Here is a 17,537-nt window from a genome sequence, read left to right as displayed (position 1 = left end):
TAAAATTTTGTGGGATTATGGAAAAGATGGAGTCCCTCTTTTAAGTGAATCTTAGAGAAAGAAGAATCCTTGGTTACTCAGAAAAGCAAAAAAACATTTATTTGCATCTCCAGCAATGGGTTAGAGAGGGTACTAAAGAAACAGTTTGAAGGACATATGGAAATTCTAAGGTGCTATAAGGATTTTGGGAGAGGTTATATTTTTATCAGTATAGCAATCTTGTTACATCCATGTGAATAACTCTGTCTTAAAAGCATATTTGCTATCTTTTATTAATCACTGATACTATTTCCAATGTTTTTGTTAATATATTTTACATTCAAAAATTTAAGACATGGGCACAAATCTCTGAAGGATTACAGTAAAAATGATAATATTTATCAAAGATGAGATCTTAAAAATGTAGCATATTGGTTTAGCTTAGCTAGATTAAATATTATTTAAAATTCAAGTGCTTACGAGTAATGCATACAGTGTCAGTGGAGGGGGGGTTGAGTTTGAATTATTTTTTAAATGAAATAATATTTTAATTCACCTTGAGGGCTTGTTCTTAAATAAATGGTGGCATGAAATATTATGGAGCAATACACACAGATGGGCTGCTGTTTAAAATTCCATGAATGGTTTGCTGATGTTTCCACACTGGAGATGGTTGGCTCAATAGAAATGATGTGTTGTGCCTGATATTAGAATCATATTGAAAGACAAATAAGTACAGTAGAGAAATTAATGCATTGCTATGGTGATGTAAAACTTTGTCTTCTTCTATTAAGGTAAGACAAATGTGATGGAAAGAATTTTTCTAATACGTACAACTCAAAAAATATTTTACACCAAGATGTACTGGGGTAATGCCATAACCATCACTAATGTATAAAACCCAGAGAAAGTAATGATCCGTATTAAATTCCATGTGCCAGCTATAAATATCAACAACAACACAGAAAGTAGACATCTTTTTATCAGTTGCATTCTTTAAATCTAATTATGCACTGCTTAGTATTATGAATGCACATAAATTTGCCTTTCAAGACTTACACATTTTAGATGTAAAGCCCACTACAAAAGCATGCTCAGAGTCATGGGGAAAGATGAGAGATAACAGGAAGTATTTAAAAGGAACTTTTCTGGTTATGGTAGACTTTTATATTTAATGCAATTAATATGTTAGAAAAATTAGAAATATAAATACCACCAGATGCTCATAATATATCTTCAATAACAACACATAAATGAATTATATGTGGCCAGGCAGAAAACATGCTGAAGGCAATACTCACAGGGCTGTCATGGTGAGAGCTGTAATGGATAACATTTTTGGGATAGAGTGCTATGATTTTGTTTTCCACAGCTCTATTTGTCAGTTTAAATTTAGCCTCTCTGAAATTCCATTGAACTAACCGGTAAGGTTGGGTAACATATATTTGCAATTAAAAAAAAACAAAAAACCAAAAAACCCAGCTAAAAGATATTTCACTTTTTGAAGTTAATTGTGGTAAGTCAGCAAAGAGGGAGACAAAGGTCACCATGACATGAATATTACCAAGGTCCCAAGTCCAAGATCTTTTTTCCATTACTCAACACAAGAAATGAAACTTGGTCTTGGTCTTAAATATGTGACCAAAATATTATGTTATGCTTTTCAAACTCTTACTCTCACTCTCACATGGTACTTTGAGAGCATTTAATTAAAGGAATCTTCATTTATAGGTTTCCTGTGCATGCCAAACTCTAAACATGGAATTTTTTGTAAGGTACAATCTCAGAGAAGTGTTTCCTTTGCTTGTTGGGGAGCTGTAGTAAGACATCAATTTACTTTTACTGTAATCTGGCAGAATTTATGAGATTATTGCTAAGTACCTTACTTAGGGATGGGATTTAAAGGATGGATGGATGGATGGATGGATGGACGGATGGATAGGTTTGAGTAACAGCAATCCTTTAGGGCTGCTGTGCCAACTTTCCCCATTATCTAAATGTTCAGCTTTCACTAAAACCTATCTCACTTTGTGATTCTGAAATACAGGTAATTTCTATCATTGGCAATCTCCTTCTGCCAAGCACCAATGTGAAAGCTCTCTCAGGCTTTTTAGTTCCTGCCCATGCTCTTGCAGGCTTTTTACTTCCTTTTGTGCCATTAACAATAAAGAGATTTGCTGGTTTTTAATTACTGAGAATTGCATATTTTGGCAATGCAGAGGAAGAGGTCCCTTGGTTTTATGTTTCTGGAGTGTTATAGGGTTCCTAAAGAGCTGCAACTTTCCAGGAGTACTTATAATAGGATTCATACATTTACAGGGAGAAATTACATCTTTCATCATTAAAGTTTCATCACAGTCCCATATTCTCCAACTGAACTCATTTTGCAAAGTAAACACCCAAAAAAACTCCCACTTTTGATTCCAAGCCGTGGTTTGCTTGCATATGTGGGTAATGCATTGCAGAATTTCTCCTATTGCTTTGTGCTAAGGTATAAATATGAAAATAATGTATTTAAACATTTCAGTGCTGATGTACAGGGTATGAGTTTAAACTCCTGAACATTAAAAAAGGGAATTTGAAACATTTGGTGAATTTCAGACATAGTGATGCAATTATACATTTTATTTCTTTTTTAGTTTAGCATATGGTTCCATTATGAACACTGTTAGTAGTTTTCAGCTTTCTTCACTAAATTAAAATAAAATAAACCCCCTAGAAACTGCATCCCTAGAGTAGAAATTGCCTCTTGATCAAGGAAAAAGCTATATTTTACAATAGTACAATTCTACAACAAAAGCCTATCTGGTGGTGTCCTGTTTCTGTCCGTGGCTGTGTGAGGGGTCCTCAGCAGAGGAGCTGAATAGAAACCCAGATCTTGTCCACTGTGACCAGGAATGTGCTCAGCCACACATGAGTTACCCTGTTTGAAGCAAGTACTGAAAGAATCTGATTTCTCTGGAAATTGATTTCAAGTATTTTCCAGTCTCAGTACATATTGATACTCTTAAAAATGTGTACTAATGCTTAATTTAGGCTACTATATCATTAATATCTATAGCTTCAGTGGTCCTGCTGTAAGATTTTATATATGTAGTACACATATATGTGGGTAAATACAGAAGTATCAATTCACTATTTAGAATTTAGTTTTCAGCTGCCAATTTTGAGCCTTGTCTGTATCTATTCAGCAGGCTGTGACAATGCTAAAGAAAACAGTAAACTAGAAATTAAAAATATTTGTAGAAACCTACAACCTTTTAGAGTTTAGGGATTTTTCAAGGTGATGAACTAATGTCAATATTGATATGATATTAACATTTTCATTCAATTATAATATTATTATTTTTATATTTATACTATTATTATATTATTATAATATTTAATTTCATAACTCAGTTCTGTTTAGCATTATCCTATATTAGACACATAATTGAAATAGGGTTCCCAAAAATAACTCTCAACATTGGTGCATCACCATTTGCTTTAAGATGCATTTAGGCACTTAGCCTATGTACATTTAAGCCATAGAATCCTCTGGATTTGTAAGCTAATTATGAGCATATGGTGAATACAGGTTCACTTTATATGGGCTTTTTTGTTCTGTGCAGATCTACCTCTTATCTACCCTCTTACAGATAACTGAGGGTAAAAACCAGGCACAGAAGTCTAGTGGGTTGAATGTAAGCAAAATTAAATACTTAAACAGTGGCTACCTACAAAACTCCTGACAGTTTTTATTTTTAAATTACCTGTTATATTTGTAAAATATCTTATGATGCTGAAAAGAAAGAACAAAAGTGCTAAATGCAAGCTAGCAGAGAAAAAAATAAAAGATGCTACTAATACCATAGCTAAAGAGAGAATAAATTCTGTGTAAAAATATCCATATTAATGAATTAATGTGGAGAACTAGCAGCATAGGAGAAATCTTTATGTGGTTATTGCCACAAAAAGATGTGGTTCCTTCCAAATCTGTAGATCTTGGCAAATTTTCATTGAAGTTAAACTACTGTAGATGGGCTGATCCATCTTCTGAAAATCTCTCCACAGTATATTTTTGATTTAAAAAACATTACAAGGACTGTTCTACTTATGGCATCACTTTGGTGGCTGACATAATTAAATTAGGTTTTGCAGAGAGGAGTGTTTGCTTGTTGGTTGCTTGGGGTTTTTTTCATGCCAGTTCTAATTCTGACCTACTTCCCACAGGTGTTTGGAATCTGTCATCAAGTTTTGTGCTGAGTTAGCATTGTTGACTTCAGTGAAAATGTAACTCCTAAAAGATCTGGAAATCACAGCTGTGCAGTGCTTTGGAAGGGCATCACGGGCCTCCTTGTGCATGAATAATGCAAAGTCTAGTCCTGGAAGTAGGATTGTTTTCCAAATGCCATAATAATACATTATTTTTTTTCTTTACTTATGTAAAAGAGGGGAGAGGGAGAAATAGAGTTAAAAAAAAAATTAGAACAATTGGTAATGGGTTAGAAGACTGCACTTTTCAGTAGTCTGTTTTTCCCCCCAGTTGTAAATTTTCCTGTGTCAAATTAACGCTGAGCTCTTTCTTCTCTTATTAGGCTGAAATTCCTACATTACAAAGAGAAAAATTAAGCTGAGAATTCCACTCAGTATATTTGAGAAAAGAGTTATGTGTGATTGTTTTGGAAATTAAAATAGGAAAAAGTGTGAATTTTACATAATGGGAATGATTAGGATAGCTCCAAAAGAGCATGGCTATTTCCTGGCATAACATCATGTTACATATCTCGTGTTTCAAACATCGAAAGTTCTATTTTATGGATCTGGTCAGCAGGGAATATAATGTTAAGCAATATGTTTTAATGGAGTTGCTGTTGTGCTTCTATAATGGGGAGATTATGAAACTATAATTAGTGTAATCCTGCTTGTGTTACATAAAATGACAAAACTGCCATTTACTTCAGTAGGAACTATATTAATTATGATGTTGTAATTAACCTTCTCCATCCCTCTTTTAAACTTGCTATTCTCAAATAACCATGGAACACTTTACAGATGGCAACAGAGACTGGGGACAGATTAAACCAAATACAAGAAGCAGACAAAGTTGATATCAGTTAAAAGAGGAACTCTGGTAGAGGATCCTTGGAAAGGGAAGTAGGAAAAGAGGCTAAAATGAAGAGAACATGAAGGGGGCGTATCTCTTTCTCACAGCCTTTGCAACATCTCCTAGGGATTGTACTGATGAATTGTGCACAAATGTGTTTCTTGCTAGAGTCAGCAAACAGTTTTTGTGAAAAGTGTAATGGATGGGGAGTGACACTGCTGAATGATAATAAAAAAAAAGGAATAAAAAGAAGAGAGACACCATTATTGATCAATGTGGCAATGTTACTGACCCTGCTGCTAAAGTTAACTTGCTATTCAGAAATCGCTATTCTGAAGAGAGTAAAAGAAAAGTTGCAACTTGCTTTCTCAATACCTGTATAGGGGAAAATGGTTTATAAATTTAACAAAAAGTTAGGAATTTTTACTTCAGTTTTTATTCAAGTAAAACCAGATATTTTTTTCTTGCAATTTACAAAATGAACTCTGTACTATGGAAAATAGATGAAATGCAACATATACTTGTTGACTGTGAACACTCAGATTTGGTCTTCCTCTCACTCACAGGAATACATTTTCTCTGATGTGCCTTCTTTTCCTTTATTTGGATCTCTCTTAAAATTTGATCCATATATTTAAATGCCCAAAGTAGCCTATTTCCAATAGGGTATTGGAAATACAATATCCTTCTAGAATGGAATAGCTAAAGACATATTAAGGAAGAGGGTACATGTAAATCTGTGTGCATTTTCTCTTTTGACAAAGCCCAATTTAAATGAGCAGTGAACTGAAGAGTTGCCAAAGCACTGACCTGTCCCACCTCATCACCAGAGAAACCATGAGGTCAAATCACACACTGACAGTAAAATCGAGCATGGCTTTCACCTGAGCATGAGAACACTCATCTGCAAGGAGAGAGAGTCTCCCTATGAATATTTATGCGTTTGTACAATTATTGTTGAATATAGAACACGAACAGTCATTAGTGCAGGAACCCCACTTTTCCTCATCCTGGGTAACTGCACAAGTCATTAGACTCTAAGGTTACATCCAGCCCTCAGTGAAATATTTGTTTCACTATACCATCCTCATTTTGAATGGTATAGTGAAATGAATATTTTACTATACCATCTAAAATGTAACAATATCTGCAACAGCGAAAAGGAGCCTGCACTATTTTGAATCTAAAATATATGCATGTATTGGGTTTTTTTCAGGTTTTTTTTCCCAAAAACATTTGCCCATATCTATTTTATGCTCCTAATTTGATTATTGTAAAATGTATGTGCTTCAATTACCTGTAGCTTTTATATTTTCTTTAATTATCAGTGTCATTATTTAAATCTGAAAATGTATCACCCATCCATATCAAACATGTATCTATAACTTTTGAATTTATATATATATATTTATTCTTGGCAACACAGCTCCATTAGGACTGTAAATTCATAAAAAAGTAAATTAGTTGACTCAGCAGCTGCATTTTTTCTGAATAAAAGTGCAGGCCAAACAGACTTAATTATGGGACCATTGTAGTTGCACACTGAATCTTGTCTAGTCACAAAAATTAGCTGTGACCTTATGCATATCACCACTGCCTTTCATTAACCTTGGCTTCCTTTGAAATATTTTATTACTGTATTTCAAGATGTGAACTTGACGTTACTCAAAATATTCCATATTTTGGGGGATTTGATTAACATTTCAGCTTTAGTATATTTAAAAGAAGCAATAATCATGTAATGCATCCCTTCCATTTAATAATCATGTGTTAACAATGGATTAAAGAGGGAAATATAGACTAAATTTCTCTTACAACTTTGTCTCTTCCTTTTACAAACAGTATTTTTATATTTTTTATGGTTTCATTCTAAAATCAATTGTCCACATTACTTTTAGACATTGTTATGATACTTGAGAAAAAGTTACCACCAAAAGTACATTTAAGAAAATATATACACACGGCTCCATTCATGTATATTTGTATCAATGCTTCTATGTAGAAATTAATTTAAAGTAGAATAAAGTTAGTGAATAGATTTCAGTTTCCCATCTGCACTCATAAAACTCCATATTAATACTTCTGAGTCACAGTTTGATAAAGGTTATATAGGGATGAAACCTTTTCGATACAAGAATAATTTGAGAAACTTCTAACCATGGTTCCTTCTTTCATTTGAAAGGAGCTTAGATAATTTAAAATGCCAAGTGTACATGCACCTTCTCTTTTACTACTATCTGAAATACAGTGAAAAGTTTTTGTTTCATTATTTCTAACCTAGGAGAACTGGAAATTTTTGTCTTTCATTAAATTAATCTCCATTTTCTATTATAACCCAAAGGTTTGCTTTTCAGATCTGGCACCTAATATCATTTATTCCAAAACTGATGAGTGTTGTCCAATTACCTATTCTTCCACTTGAACAGTAATTGAGTTCTGTAAGAACTCTTATGCATTGTTTGAATAAGCCTGATGGAGCTCTAAAACATTCCTCAAGGACAGTAACGAGTCCCTGTGTTTGTGAGACTGACTCACAGGTAAAAAGAGAATTATGAGCTACATTTTATCTAAGTGCCAGGGACAGCTGGAAAGTAAGGATTTGATTCTCCTTAAACCTATTTTGCATCAGTGGAGGTACTTGCAACTTATATATCTAAAGAGAATCAGGGCCTTTGTATTTGGGGGAGAAAACTCTCCAGAAATTTACAGGTGAAATCAAATCGCTTCACGCCAAACCCATAGAAAGTGAGGTAAAGCAGGACAGGGTATGGTTCATTATGATACTGTGCTGCTAACATTTCTTCCTTTCCCTTCCAGATGGTCAATGTAAACTGCTCTGACAGCCACAGATTTTCTTCTTGCCTGTCAATAGCTACACTGAAAGCTGCAGGACTAAACTGTAGAGAAAGCAACCCTGCCCATTTTCTCTGAAAGGGTTATTGACACAGTTAATCACAAGGGGTTTATAAATAGGAGTTATAAATATGTGATGAAATGTTTCAGGTGCCATTTTTCATGAAAGTTGGACATGACTTTACTTTGCTCTTGGCTCTAAAATCTAAAATAAAGCTAAAACTACTTTACTGTCCACTGGTCTTCTGACACCAGACAAGATGTCCAACAGCATCTGTGCTGTCAGTCAGTCTTACACAGAAATTGTCATCTTTCTTGCACAGTGGATCACTGACCTTTCACTGCATGAAGGGGACTGACATGACAACATACCTTCTATAATTTCTCACAATATATACTTTCTTGCTGCTACAGACATATTGACCTTCTAATCACACAGGCTTGACATTGCTGGCAGTGTAACATGGTCACTACTTTTGTTTCCTATTGCTCCTTTTAAAAACACATTCCTTTCAGGCTTCACATATATATATTTAATCATCCAATTGTTTGATAGGTGGCTGTACATTTATTTCTTAAAATAGCATATATAGTCATGTAATATTATATTAATATTAATAACAATATTTATTAATAAAATTGTGATTCTTTCTACCCTTCCCAGATTAGGAAGGGGTCTCTGCAGCTGCCCGCTGTTTTATGCTGAAAACTGGTACTGGTGTTGAGATGATCTGTTTTCAGGAAGGGTTCTTCAGCCTGGCAAAAGAGCAACCTTAAAGGCAAGGTGCGTGGAAGAAAAAGCAGAAGAAAAGCTCTCTGCACAAAGCTCTCTCCTGCAAATTTTTTATCTGTATCCCACAAAATATAACAGAGGAAAAAATTATCTTCTGTAACATATAACAGAATGATTAAAAAGGAAAACTACAGAAAAGCTTTCTATCACTTTGAAATTGTATGGATTTTCAGAGTTCCTATTTTGTTCCTTTTTAAAATCTGCAGACTCTTACCAGGAGACTTTCTGAGAAAGGGAATGAGATAATTTGATCTATTTGGCAAAGACATATTATTAAATTATTATGCTCTAGCCATTTACATTATCTCATCTAATGTTTGTTGATTTCTTTCTAGTCCTATTTATTATCTTTGGTAAGACCCTGATTCAGGAGTTTTCATAAATAAATATCAAACTGCCAGCTGCCAGCTGGGCAGCTCATGACCATGACAACCACTGAGATGCCCCAAAACTTTAACTGGATAATCCTGATACCTGTTTTTCACTTGCCTGAGGAAGTTTTTGTCATCTGAAGCCTTTGAAGCCATTCATATTTATGCCAGGTTTTGCTAGAGCCAGCAAAACTTTCCGGATGCCATTGTTTCCATCCAAGCTGCCGCATTTCGAGATAAACAGGAAATGCACGTTCGTGTTCTCAAGGATCTGTCATATGTGAGATGTAAGCTATGTCCTCTTTTCTGGTGTGTAAACATCCCTTATGAAATATAACACTTTATCAGGTTTTATTTTGTTTGAATGGGTTTTCAGAGAAGTTGGAGAGGAAAGCATCTTCCCAGCATTTTCTCAGTCATCAGTTTTTTCTTAAAAAGCTTTATCCTTATTAGAACTAAAGCTTCTTTATTCCTTCACAGCTCAACGGAGGTTTCTTAACATAAGAGACAGTCCTATTTTCAATTTATTATTGTTCCTCTGCTATCTGGGATTGATTTTTCTCTTTTTATAAAGTTTTTTTTTTTTTTTTTTTCCCATGCAAAGTAATTTTTCAGCATCAGGGGAGCAGTATAGCCAAACATTTTGCTGGTGGGTAATTCCAAGCACAGCATAAGGCTTTTTTGCTGAACTTGTACATACCATTTTAAAAATGTGCCTTTATGTCTTCCACAATCTTCTTACTGAGTTATTTCAGTAAACCTTGTACTTCCTTTTAAGAATACTTATTTGGCTAATAATGATTTCTTTCTAGAGCTATTTATTATCCTTAATAAGACCCTGATTCAGGAGTTTTCATAAATGAATATCAAACTTAAACTAAAACGTACTCTAAATTATTTTGATTTCACAGACTAGATATTTATGAATCAAGTCTGCAGTTTTATAATTTCTCATTTAGAAGCTGCCTTTGGTCATTTCATTTTTCACAATCTTCTACCCAGCTGCTAATGTGGATATCAAATTTTGTTGCCTTTTCTTTCCTCTATGTTTCTTCCCTTTGTGCTTTCTTTTATTCCCTCTTCCAACATAAAAAAAAAAAAATCTTGGATACATTTAAAAATGTTTTGGATTATTTTATTAGCAACATAGCTAGGATTATGAATGTTCCAGTGCTATTGAATAATAATTCCATTTGCTGTTGAATAATAGAAAATACTTGCCTTTGTTCTATTTCCTTCAGCTGTGGATATTTGCACAATAAGACTATTCTGTATCTAACATACTCTGATTTTATTGTATTCTTTTTTTTTCCCCTCCTTGTTTTAAAAGATGGAGTTTTTGAGGCATATATGATCTATCCACTTCTAGTTGTCTTTAATAGCATAATTATAGACCTATGATTCATCTAGTTTTGGCACATTAATGAAGTGAATTGCCACATTAGGAAGAGTAGATATTGTTGGGTTATGTTCATTGTAGGCATCCTCCTACTAGAAATAATCTCTATGAGTTTTGATTAGTAACTAAAAGGTGGTTCAATTCAGAATTATTCATAATTTTTTTGTAACTGTAGAAAAACTATAGCATTACTTCCAATAAATGTACAGAATATTCATAAATATTTATATTATCTCAAAGTCTGTAAAATGTATATGCATGTGTGCATGCAACACCTGAAATAAAAAAAGCTGAGTCTTGAATTGCTTGGTTGTTTAGCTCCAAAATATTTCTTTATAGATGCAATATAAAATTTTCTAAATTTAGAAGTAATCCTCACAAAGCTCCTCCTTCACATGTAAAATGCTCTATCATTTGGCTCAAAACCAGTAAAATGTTTTTTTTCAGTGCTGGGGTTTCAGCTCTACTTTCATTACAGACTTCTGAGAGGCAATCCTACATAATTGTCTATGAAGAGACTAAGTAGAAGCAATTAATTCACTAATAATGTCAGCAGTCAGGGTCTTTTAAAATAGATCCCAAACCACCAGAGGAATGAATGCCGATATCTAATACCCCCTCATCCTGCACTCATAAATTTTCTGTAACAAAAAGTGGAGGACTATTGAATTACTCTGTGGGTCAAACCCAGACCAGCAAGCTAATGCAAATCTGTCATTAAGCACATGACTACCAGCTCTCAGGACTGGGACACTGTAATAATCATTTGGGATGGTAGGTTTGAATAACTTTTTTCAGTTATAAGATTTTTGTCCTCCAATTCTGTGAATAATCTACTTTCTCCTGTAATAGGGGCTTGGTGATTTTCCCACTAAATGGGTGGAAAAACCCAAAAGTAAAAAGATTCATTTTTTGAATACTTCTTCTAAGCTCCACAGTGAAAGTAACCATATTTACAAGTGTAAATTATTATCCATTGACTAAAAAACCAGGGCTTTACTATGACCTGTATATAGCTTGGAAAGGTTAAAACCTTTCAGGCAGAGTTGTGCTACAGAGTACAAATCTCTGTTACTACAAAAATTATATACAATGCTTGTATATAAGTTTACAATAGAAATTGTAGAAATAGAAATTCCACAAAACAGAATTTTTAATAAAAGAAAAATGAGCAAATAAATATTTTTATACGACTTGAATGATTAATAAATTACTCTATTAGTATATTCAGAATATTTAGATTGGTTTAAGATTCTGTTAATTTATGAGTGAAAGAAAAGAAAGAAAAGAAAAGAAAAGAAAAGAAAAGAAAAGAAAAGAAAAGAAAAGAAAAGAAAAGAAAAGAAAAGAAAAGAAAAGAAAAGAAAAGAAAAGAAAAGAAAAGAAAAGAAAAGAAAAGAAAAGAAAAGAAAAGAAAAGAAAAGAAAAGAAAAGAAAAGAAAAGATCTTGTGAGATAAAGACCAAAGTAAGAAATGAAACCATGGAGGTTTTGGGGTAAATATTATTATCTCAAAGACAAATGGAGAGCTAATGATTATTCAGGTAAAGAAGATTTTCAAAATTAACAAAATCCTCTGGATGGGATGATAAGGAACCATATGATGGATTATTTAGTATCTAGGGAGACAATTAACCACTCTATCCTCCCTAAAGGCACATATGAGGAATTGAGGCATAGAGGGTAAAAGGGTCTATTACCCTTCCTCACACTGTCATTTTGGGCTGCCACTGCATCCATCTACCATATTTCACTTTAATGAGTGCACAGAGATGAGTGACACTAACAACTGAATTGAAGCTACAGTGTTCTTGGTAAACAAGTGTACTGGAACTGGGCAATATTTGTTTCTATTTCTAAACAAATATATAGTAGTAGGTCTGAGTGTGTTGGTTTTGGTCTTTTTTTTTTTTTCCTTTTTTTTTTGTTCCCTTTTCAGCTCAGTCACCATTTCCTCTGCAAAACAGGTGAAGAAACTCTACTTAATAGGTGGGGAAAGTGATTGACACTGGTGACTAAACCAGTGCAATATGATGAGAGCTGTATTGTAGCAAGAGACGACCTCAAATGCAATGCATCAGAAGCTGCTTTGTTGGGTTTAGATGCTAAAAGGAATTTAAAAGCTACTAGGAAAAAGCAGCCTAGGGGGTTCAATGGCTTTTGCTGGTTCTTTTCCTGTTCATGTCTTTGAGAAGAATTTCACCACCACACACCTGGAGCCATTTTCAGTCTTGTTTCCCTGCTCCCAGAGCTGCGTGTGAAGCAGCAGGGCAGGCAGGGGAAGGGAAGAGCACTTCTCCCACCAGCAGCTCCCTGTCAGCTGGAGGTTTGCTACACATCCCTTTTGTGCATCTCAGGAGCTGGATTATGGAAAGGTAAGAGTGATAAAGGGTTGCTTGCTTTTGCAAAATATTGGCCATGAATGTTTATAAAGACTCATTTCTACATTCTAAGGTATTTCAGTTCTGAAATGATTGTATTTTTAGTGTGTCCCTCTATTGCTTCAGACCCAGAGCAGATTTATTATTTGAGGTTAAAGTAGCTTAGAAGCAGATAGGATTTGCAAAATGCCACTGGAACAGATTCCTTGGCCATTCAGTATTGAGAGGCTGAAGCACTGATGCTCCTACCTGTTTTCTGAGCTATGAGCTCTTCTTTCTATCCAATGTCTGTTAGAGCTTTTGTACCACCTCCTGCTGTAGTTTGGGATACAATAGCTTCAGCTGAAACAAAATTACTCTAAAAGTAAAAAAGGACGCACCAGAGTTGAAATAAAACAGGACAGAAGATTTTTATTCCGCTGTAGGTGGCATCGAATGTTTAAGATTGAACAATGTACTTTAAGAAGGGTTCATAGAGACTTGTTGAAATATTTATTATTCTCATTAGAATTAAAAATAAAATACTCAGATACTGAACAAGGACAACCACCAGCTACCTTGAATGGACTGCAAATACCTGCCTAAATAATTCTTCAAATCCAGCTAATATAAAAATACCCATTCTTTAGCAGGAGAAAATGCTTACACCTGCTTATTTGACACCTACAAGTGTTTGAGAATTTCATTTCTAGTTCTTGGTCTCTCTGGCTGCAAGTTAAAAACAGCCCAGCAAACAAGGACATGACAAAATAGGAGCATTCAGCCTGTGTGGTGTAGAATAATGAAAGCAATTTAGATACATCTGAGATAAGACCACATTAACTGCATTAGTGAAGCATTTTCTCCCATAACATAATCTGCTAATGGTGCTCTGTAACTGACAGAATAAAACTTCTTGTCAATTTTATTTTTGCATATACATATTTTCTCTAACAATATGTTCTTTTCTTCTTTGTGAATTTATGTATTACATCACAGCCTGCACTCTTAATGCTCCCTTATGAAAATTCAGACTATTCTCATCTGTGCTCTTTTACCATGCATATTCAGAGAGCTCTTCCATACATAGTCCTACAACCTGCTTTGAGGGAATCGGTGTTCCTCTGGCAGGAGAAAACCTGAGATTTTTAGATGTAAATATATGAGGATATATGACTATTGGAAGGAGATGAAACCATGCCATAGCTTTGCCTGCCTTGTACCCAGGTTGGCTGAAAGGCCAGGAACCTATATCATGTCCAATGTGTTAAACCTCTGGCTACACTCTAAAGCAATGGCTGAAAAGAGTAATGTCTGTAAATCTGCTTGGAATCAGGATGTCAAGATCTCCTGACCTGAAGCAAGGAACTGTCTTTGCAGTAAAGAAAGATGGGGAGAAGAGTCAATCTGGGAACAGGCTGAGGGGTGCTACCTCTTTACAATCACTGAAGATCTGCCCTCAAGCTCCTCAAATACTATGAATTCTTTGACAGAAATCACTGAACATCAGCTCCTCACTTTCCCCCCTCTGCTTCATCTTAGGGCTTTGGAAAAGACTGGCACATGACTATAAAAATAGCAGGCTGGATAATTCTTAAAAGTTCTTCTGCCCCTATCAATGATGCTTCACTGTAAAGGCAGCACTGGCAATTCCAGTAAATCACTTTAACAGGAATTATCTGTAATGCCCTTCTCATACCTATTCTTGACCCTTAGGACATGTATGCCCATTGTAATAAACAAAAAAGAGTGATGTAACTGGCAAAGTCTTATAGAAATATTAGCCAAAATTGGGATGTGCCAATCAGTTCTTCCTATAACATGTTTGCAACACAACTGGTGTGAGGCATGCTCTGAAAAACAGCCTAAGATGCTGTGCATCAAGGAAATGCCATTGGGAAAGATCTGCAGCTGTGAGCAGTAATTGGTAAAGTGCTATCATCAAAGCCCACATGGTCACATATGCAGAGGGAGATTCATAGCACATCAAGTGTAAAATGAAAGCTGTGATATAGCAAACAGGAAGCCAAAGAAATATTGGTCAATATGCTGAGGCTGCTGGCTGAAGCAGTCCCCAAACTGTGTGTAACTTTGAAAATAACAGGAGAAAACTGGAAACACAACCCCCAAACAGTTGTTCTAGTTAGTGGAAAAAGCTGATGTACAGAAATATTCCACAGAAATGAGGTGCAGATGCTGGATCATTATCAGTGAGTAATATCACAGTGTCAGTGCTCTCACAAGCATGAAAGTGATATACATCATCACTAATCCCTATGGATTTACTATGTCACATGGTCAGACTACATTCCTCCATCTCCATCAGGCAAAGGCTGTGGACACTAAACAATAAAACTGATGTCCTTCAGTCACAGTGAATGGATGAATGAGGAACACAGATCAGTACCATCACCGAGTATAATAGTGGATTAGTAGGCTAAGACACATGAAATATGTCCTGGTATAAAATATTAAACTAATTATGAAGAGTGGTTCTGCACAGCCAACACCAGATGCTTTGATTCTGGCTACTAATCTGTTTGAAACACAAGGCTGTGTCACATATAAGTGTGGTCCTGTACACTGGCAAGGTGCCCAGAGACTGTGAACCTGTGATAGAGTGGCGAAAGTGAGAATTTCTCACTCTTTTTTTTTATCTTGCTTTAAATGGTAGGCAGATAGCTCCCTCCCTCTTAATTTATTCTGCTACATGTTGAACAAAATTAAGGGTGTGTCCCTAAAAGAAAAGAGTTCTTCAGATTTTTGGAAAGAAAGAAAAATATCATCGATATCAACCTGTCCACTGGCATTTCAAGCACCTTTCTCTCCATCAGCAGAGAGGGAGATAAATTGGGAACATGGGTGGAGATCCCAGAGTGGCTACAGGTAGGACCCCTTTTTCCTTTGTAGTTCCTTTGCTAAGGTAAGGAATGAGGAATAACTGTCCTGAAAATTTCTGCTTCAGTGATACTGAGTGGAGTTTTCCAGCCTGTGTATTCTCTTGGTCAGGGAACGAATACTTGGTAATTTTTGTATTTAGGAATAAATCAGTATGATGTGACTTTTGGAAACAACACAGAGAGAACAAAAGAATCCAGTTACTTCAAAGTTCAGAAGCTTTGATTCATAATGGTTACCCCTTGGTGATATATCATACCATGTATATTTAAGGTTGCCTGGTCAAATTCAGCAAATTTGCGTGGTTTTGTAGGCAAAAGCTGGAATATCATTATTAATATCACTTAAATGGTTTTAGATGCTCAGCTGTAGTGATAAGAGGTGAAGACTTCTCAAGTGATTTATTCTTTTCACCTCTTGTTCCAAGACTACACTCTGCAGGAAATCATCCACCACTGCCCAGAAATAAAGCAATAGTTTTATCATCATAGATTCAAGTGAAAGCACAGTGAGAGCAATACTGGATCATATTCCAGGAAGGCTATGCTTTGATAAGATTTAGCTTCCAGGATGATTAAAAAAAATATTGCATTGGTATTAGAATGCATCATCTTTCTTTCTTTCTTTTTACCACCTTTCCTTGGCTACTTCTCCAATTTTTATATATTAGTTTTCTTGTCTCCTGGATTATATACGGATAGAACTAATACAGAAGGCTGAATTTTTGCCTATGATATATTATCAGATGAAGTGGTGCATTTTAGTGCATTTAATGTGATGGAATGCCTGGGGTTCACCCTTTTGCAGGTGACAGAACGGAGATTATACATTATGTTTTGATGATTTACTTGAAAAGCAGCTTGGCTTTGTATTTGGGTGAATGTCAACCTTTCTATCTCACCTTGATAGTTCTTTATGCTTGTGTGGTATGCAACCAGAAGAACAAAAAAAAATGGAGAGATTTGACCTATATCTCTGAAAAGTGACTGAATCTACAAAGAAGAACCTTATGACTCTGTCCTAGAGGATTTCTTCCACTAACTCACTTCAATCCAATTAAAAACAAAAAGAAAAAAAAAATTGAGGACTCTACAATTTGTTTGAATTAAGCTCATTGTCTGATTAGAAGCTCTGACTAAGCAGTTATAGGAATACAGTGTGTATTTAAGTGAGAAAGCTCTCTCTGGTTGATTAATCAAGGGAAAGTTTCATGGTTCAACTACTCTGCACTGGTTTTGCTGCGATTTGCAAAGAGAGGAGATCACAGAAGAGTTGTTTTTTCCACAAGGGTTGTTTTTTTTTTTTTTTCCTCTAAAGAACATGCCCACTACATTGTATTGCAATTTTATTTAATTTTTATTTGACCACCATTCATCACCTTTTACTCTCAGGTCACACCATGACAAGAGTTGTAATTCAAACAGCACATTTCCTGTTGAGTTTTCTGTGATGCATTGATGAGGTCTATCTTTCTTTTGGAGAAGTGCAACTGTATGGGATGTATTCTATGTTATCTATCAGCACTTTGGTTTCATTTTAAGGTGTGAGGGGTTTTAAAGTTTTCAGAGTAAATTTTGATAGAGGCTTCTAGTCTCCATTTTTCATTCCCTTTCTGTAATTTCATTACCCTCCAAATTTTTCTCCAGTGCTTTCATATAACTGTGTGATAGCCTCAACCATTTCTCTTGATATTCCCCAAACTACAAGGAAGGCTTCCCTACATTTGTTTCACTTCCACACATTTTATTTTTCTTCTCTTTGAATGCTATTATTTATTGCCAGCCATAATATTTAAAATG

At 35.0% G+C, this 17,537-nt stretch overlaps 2 long non-coding RNA genes across 3 annotated transcripts in view; one reads left to right on the top strand and one right to left on the bottom strand.

The window, feature by feature from the left end:
• The window catches only part of LOC140682223 (uncharacterized), a 70,366-nt gene that overhangs the window by 29,513 nt on the left and 23,316 nt on the right, over positions 1-17,537 (bottom strand). The gene's annotated exons all lie outside the window — the stretch shown is intronic.
• The window catches only part of LOC140682224 (uncharacterized), a 162,324-nt gene continuing 156,549 nt past the window's right edge, over positions 11,763-17,537 (top strand). Inside the window, exon 1 of the long non-coding RNA XR_012053569.1 lies at positions 11,763-12,855. This is a non-coding gene — a long non-coding RNA (uncharacterized lncRNA). The remainder of the gene's footprint in view (positions 12,856-17,537) is intronic.

This window comes from Taeniopygia guttata, chromosome 1 (genome assembly GCF_048771995.1).
Source record: "Taeniopygia guttata chromosome 1, bTaeGut7.mat, whole genome shotgun sequence".
NCBI classification, from domain to species: domain Eukaryota; kingdom Metazoa; phylum Chordata; class Aves; order Passeriformes; family Estrildidae; genus Taeniopygia; species Taeniopygia guttata.
Note: the sequence above shows the minus strand (reverse complement) of the source record. Positions and strands in the feature narration are given on the sequence as shown.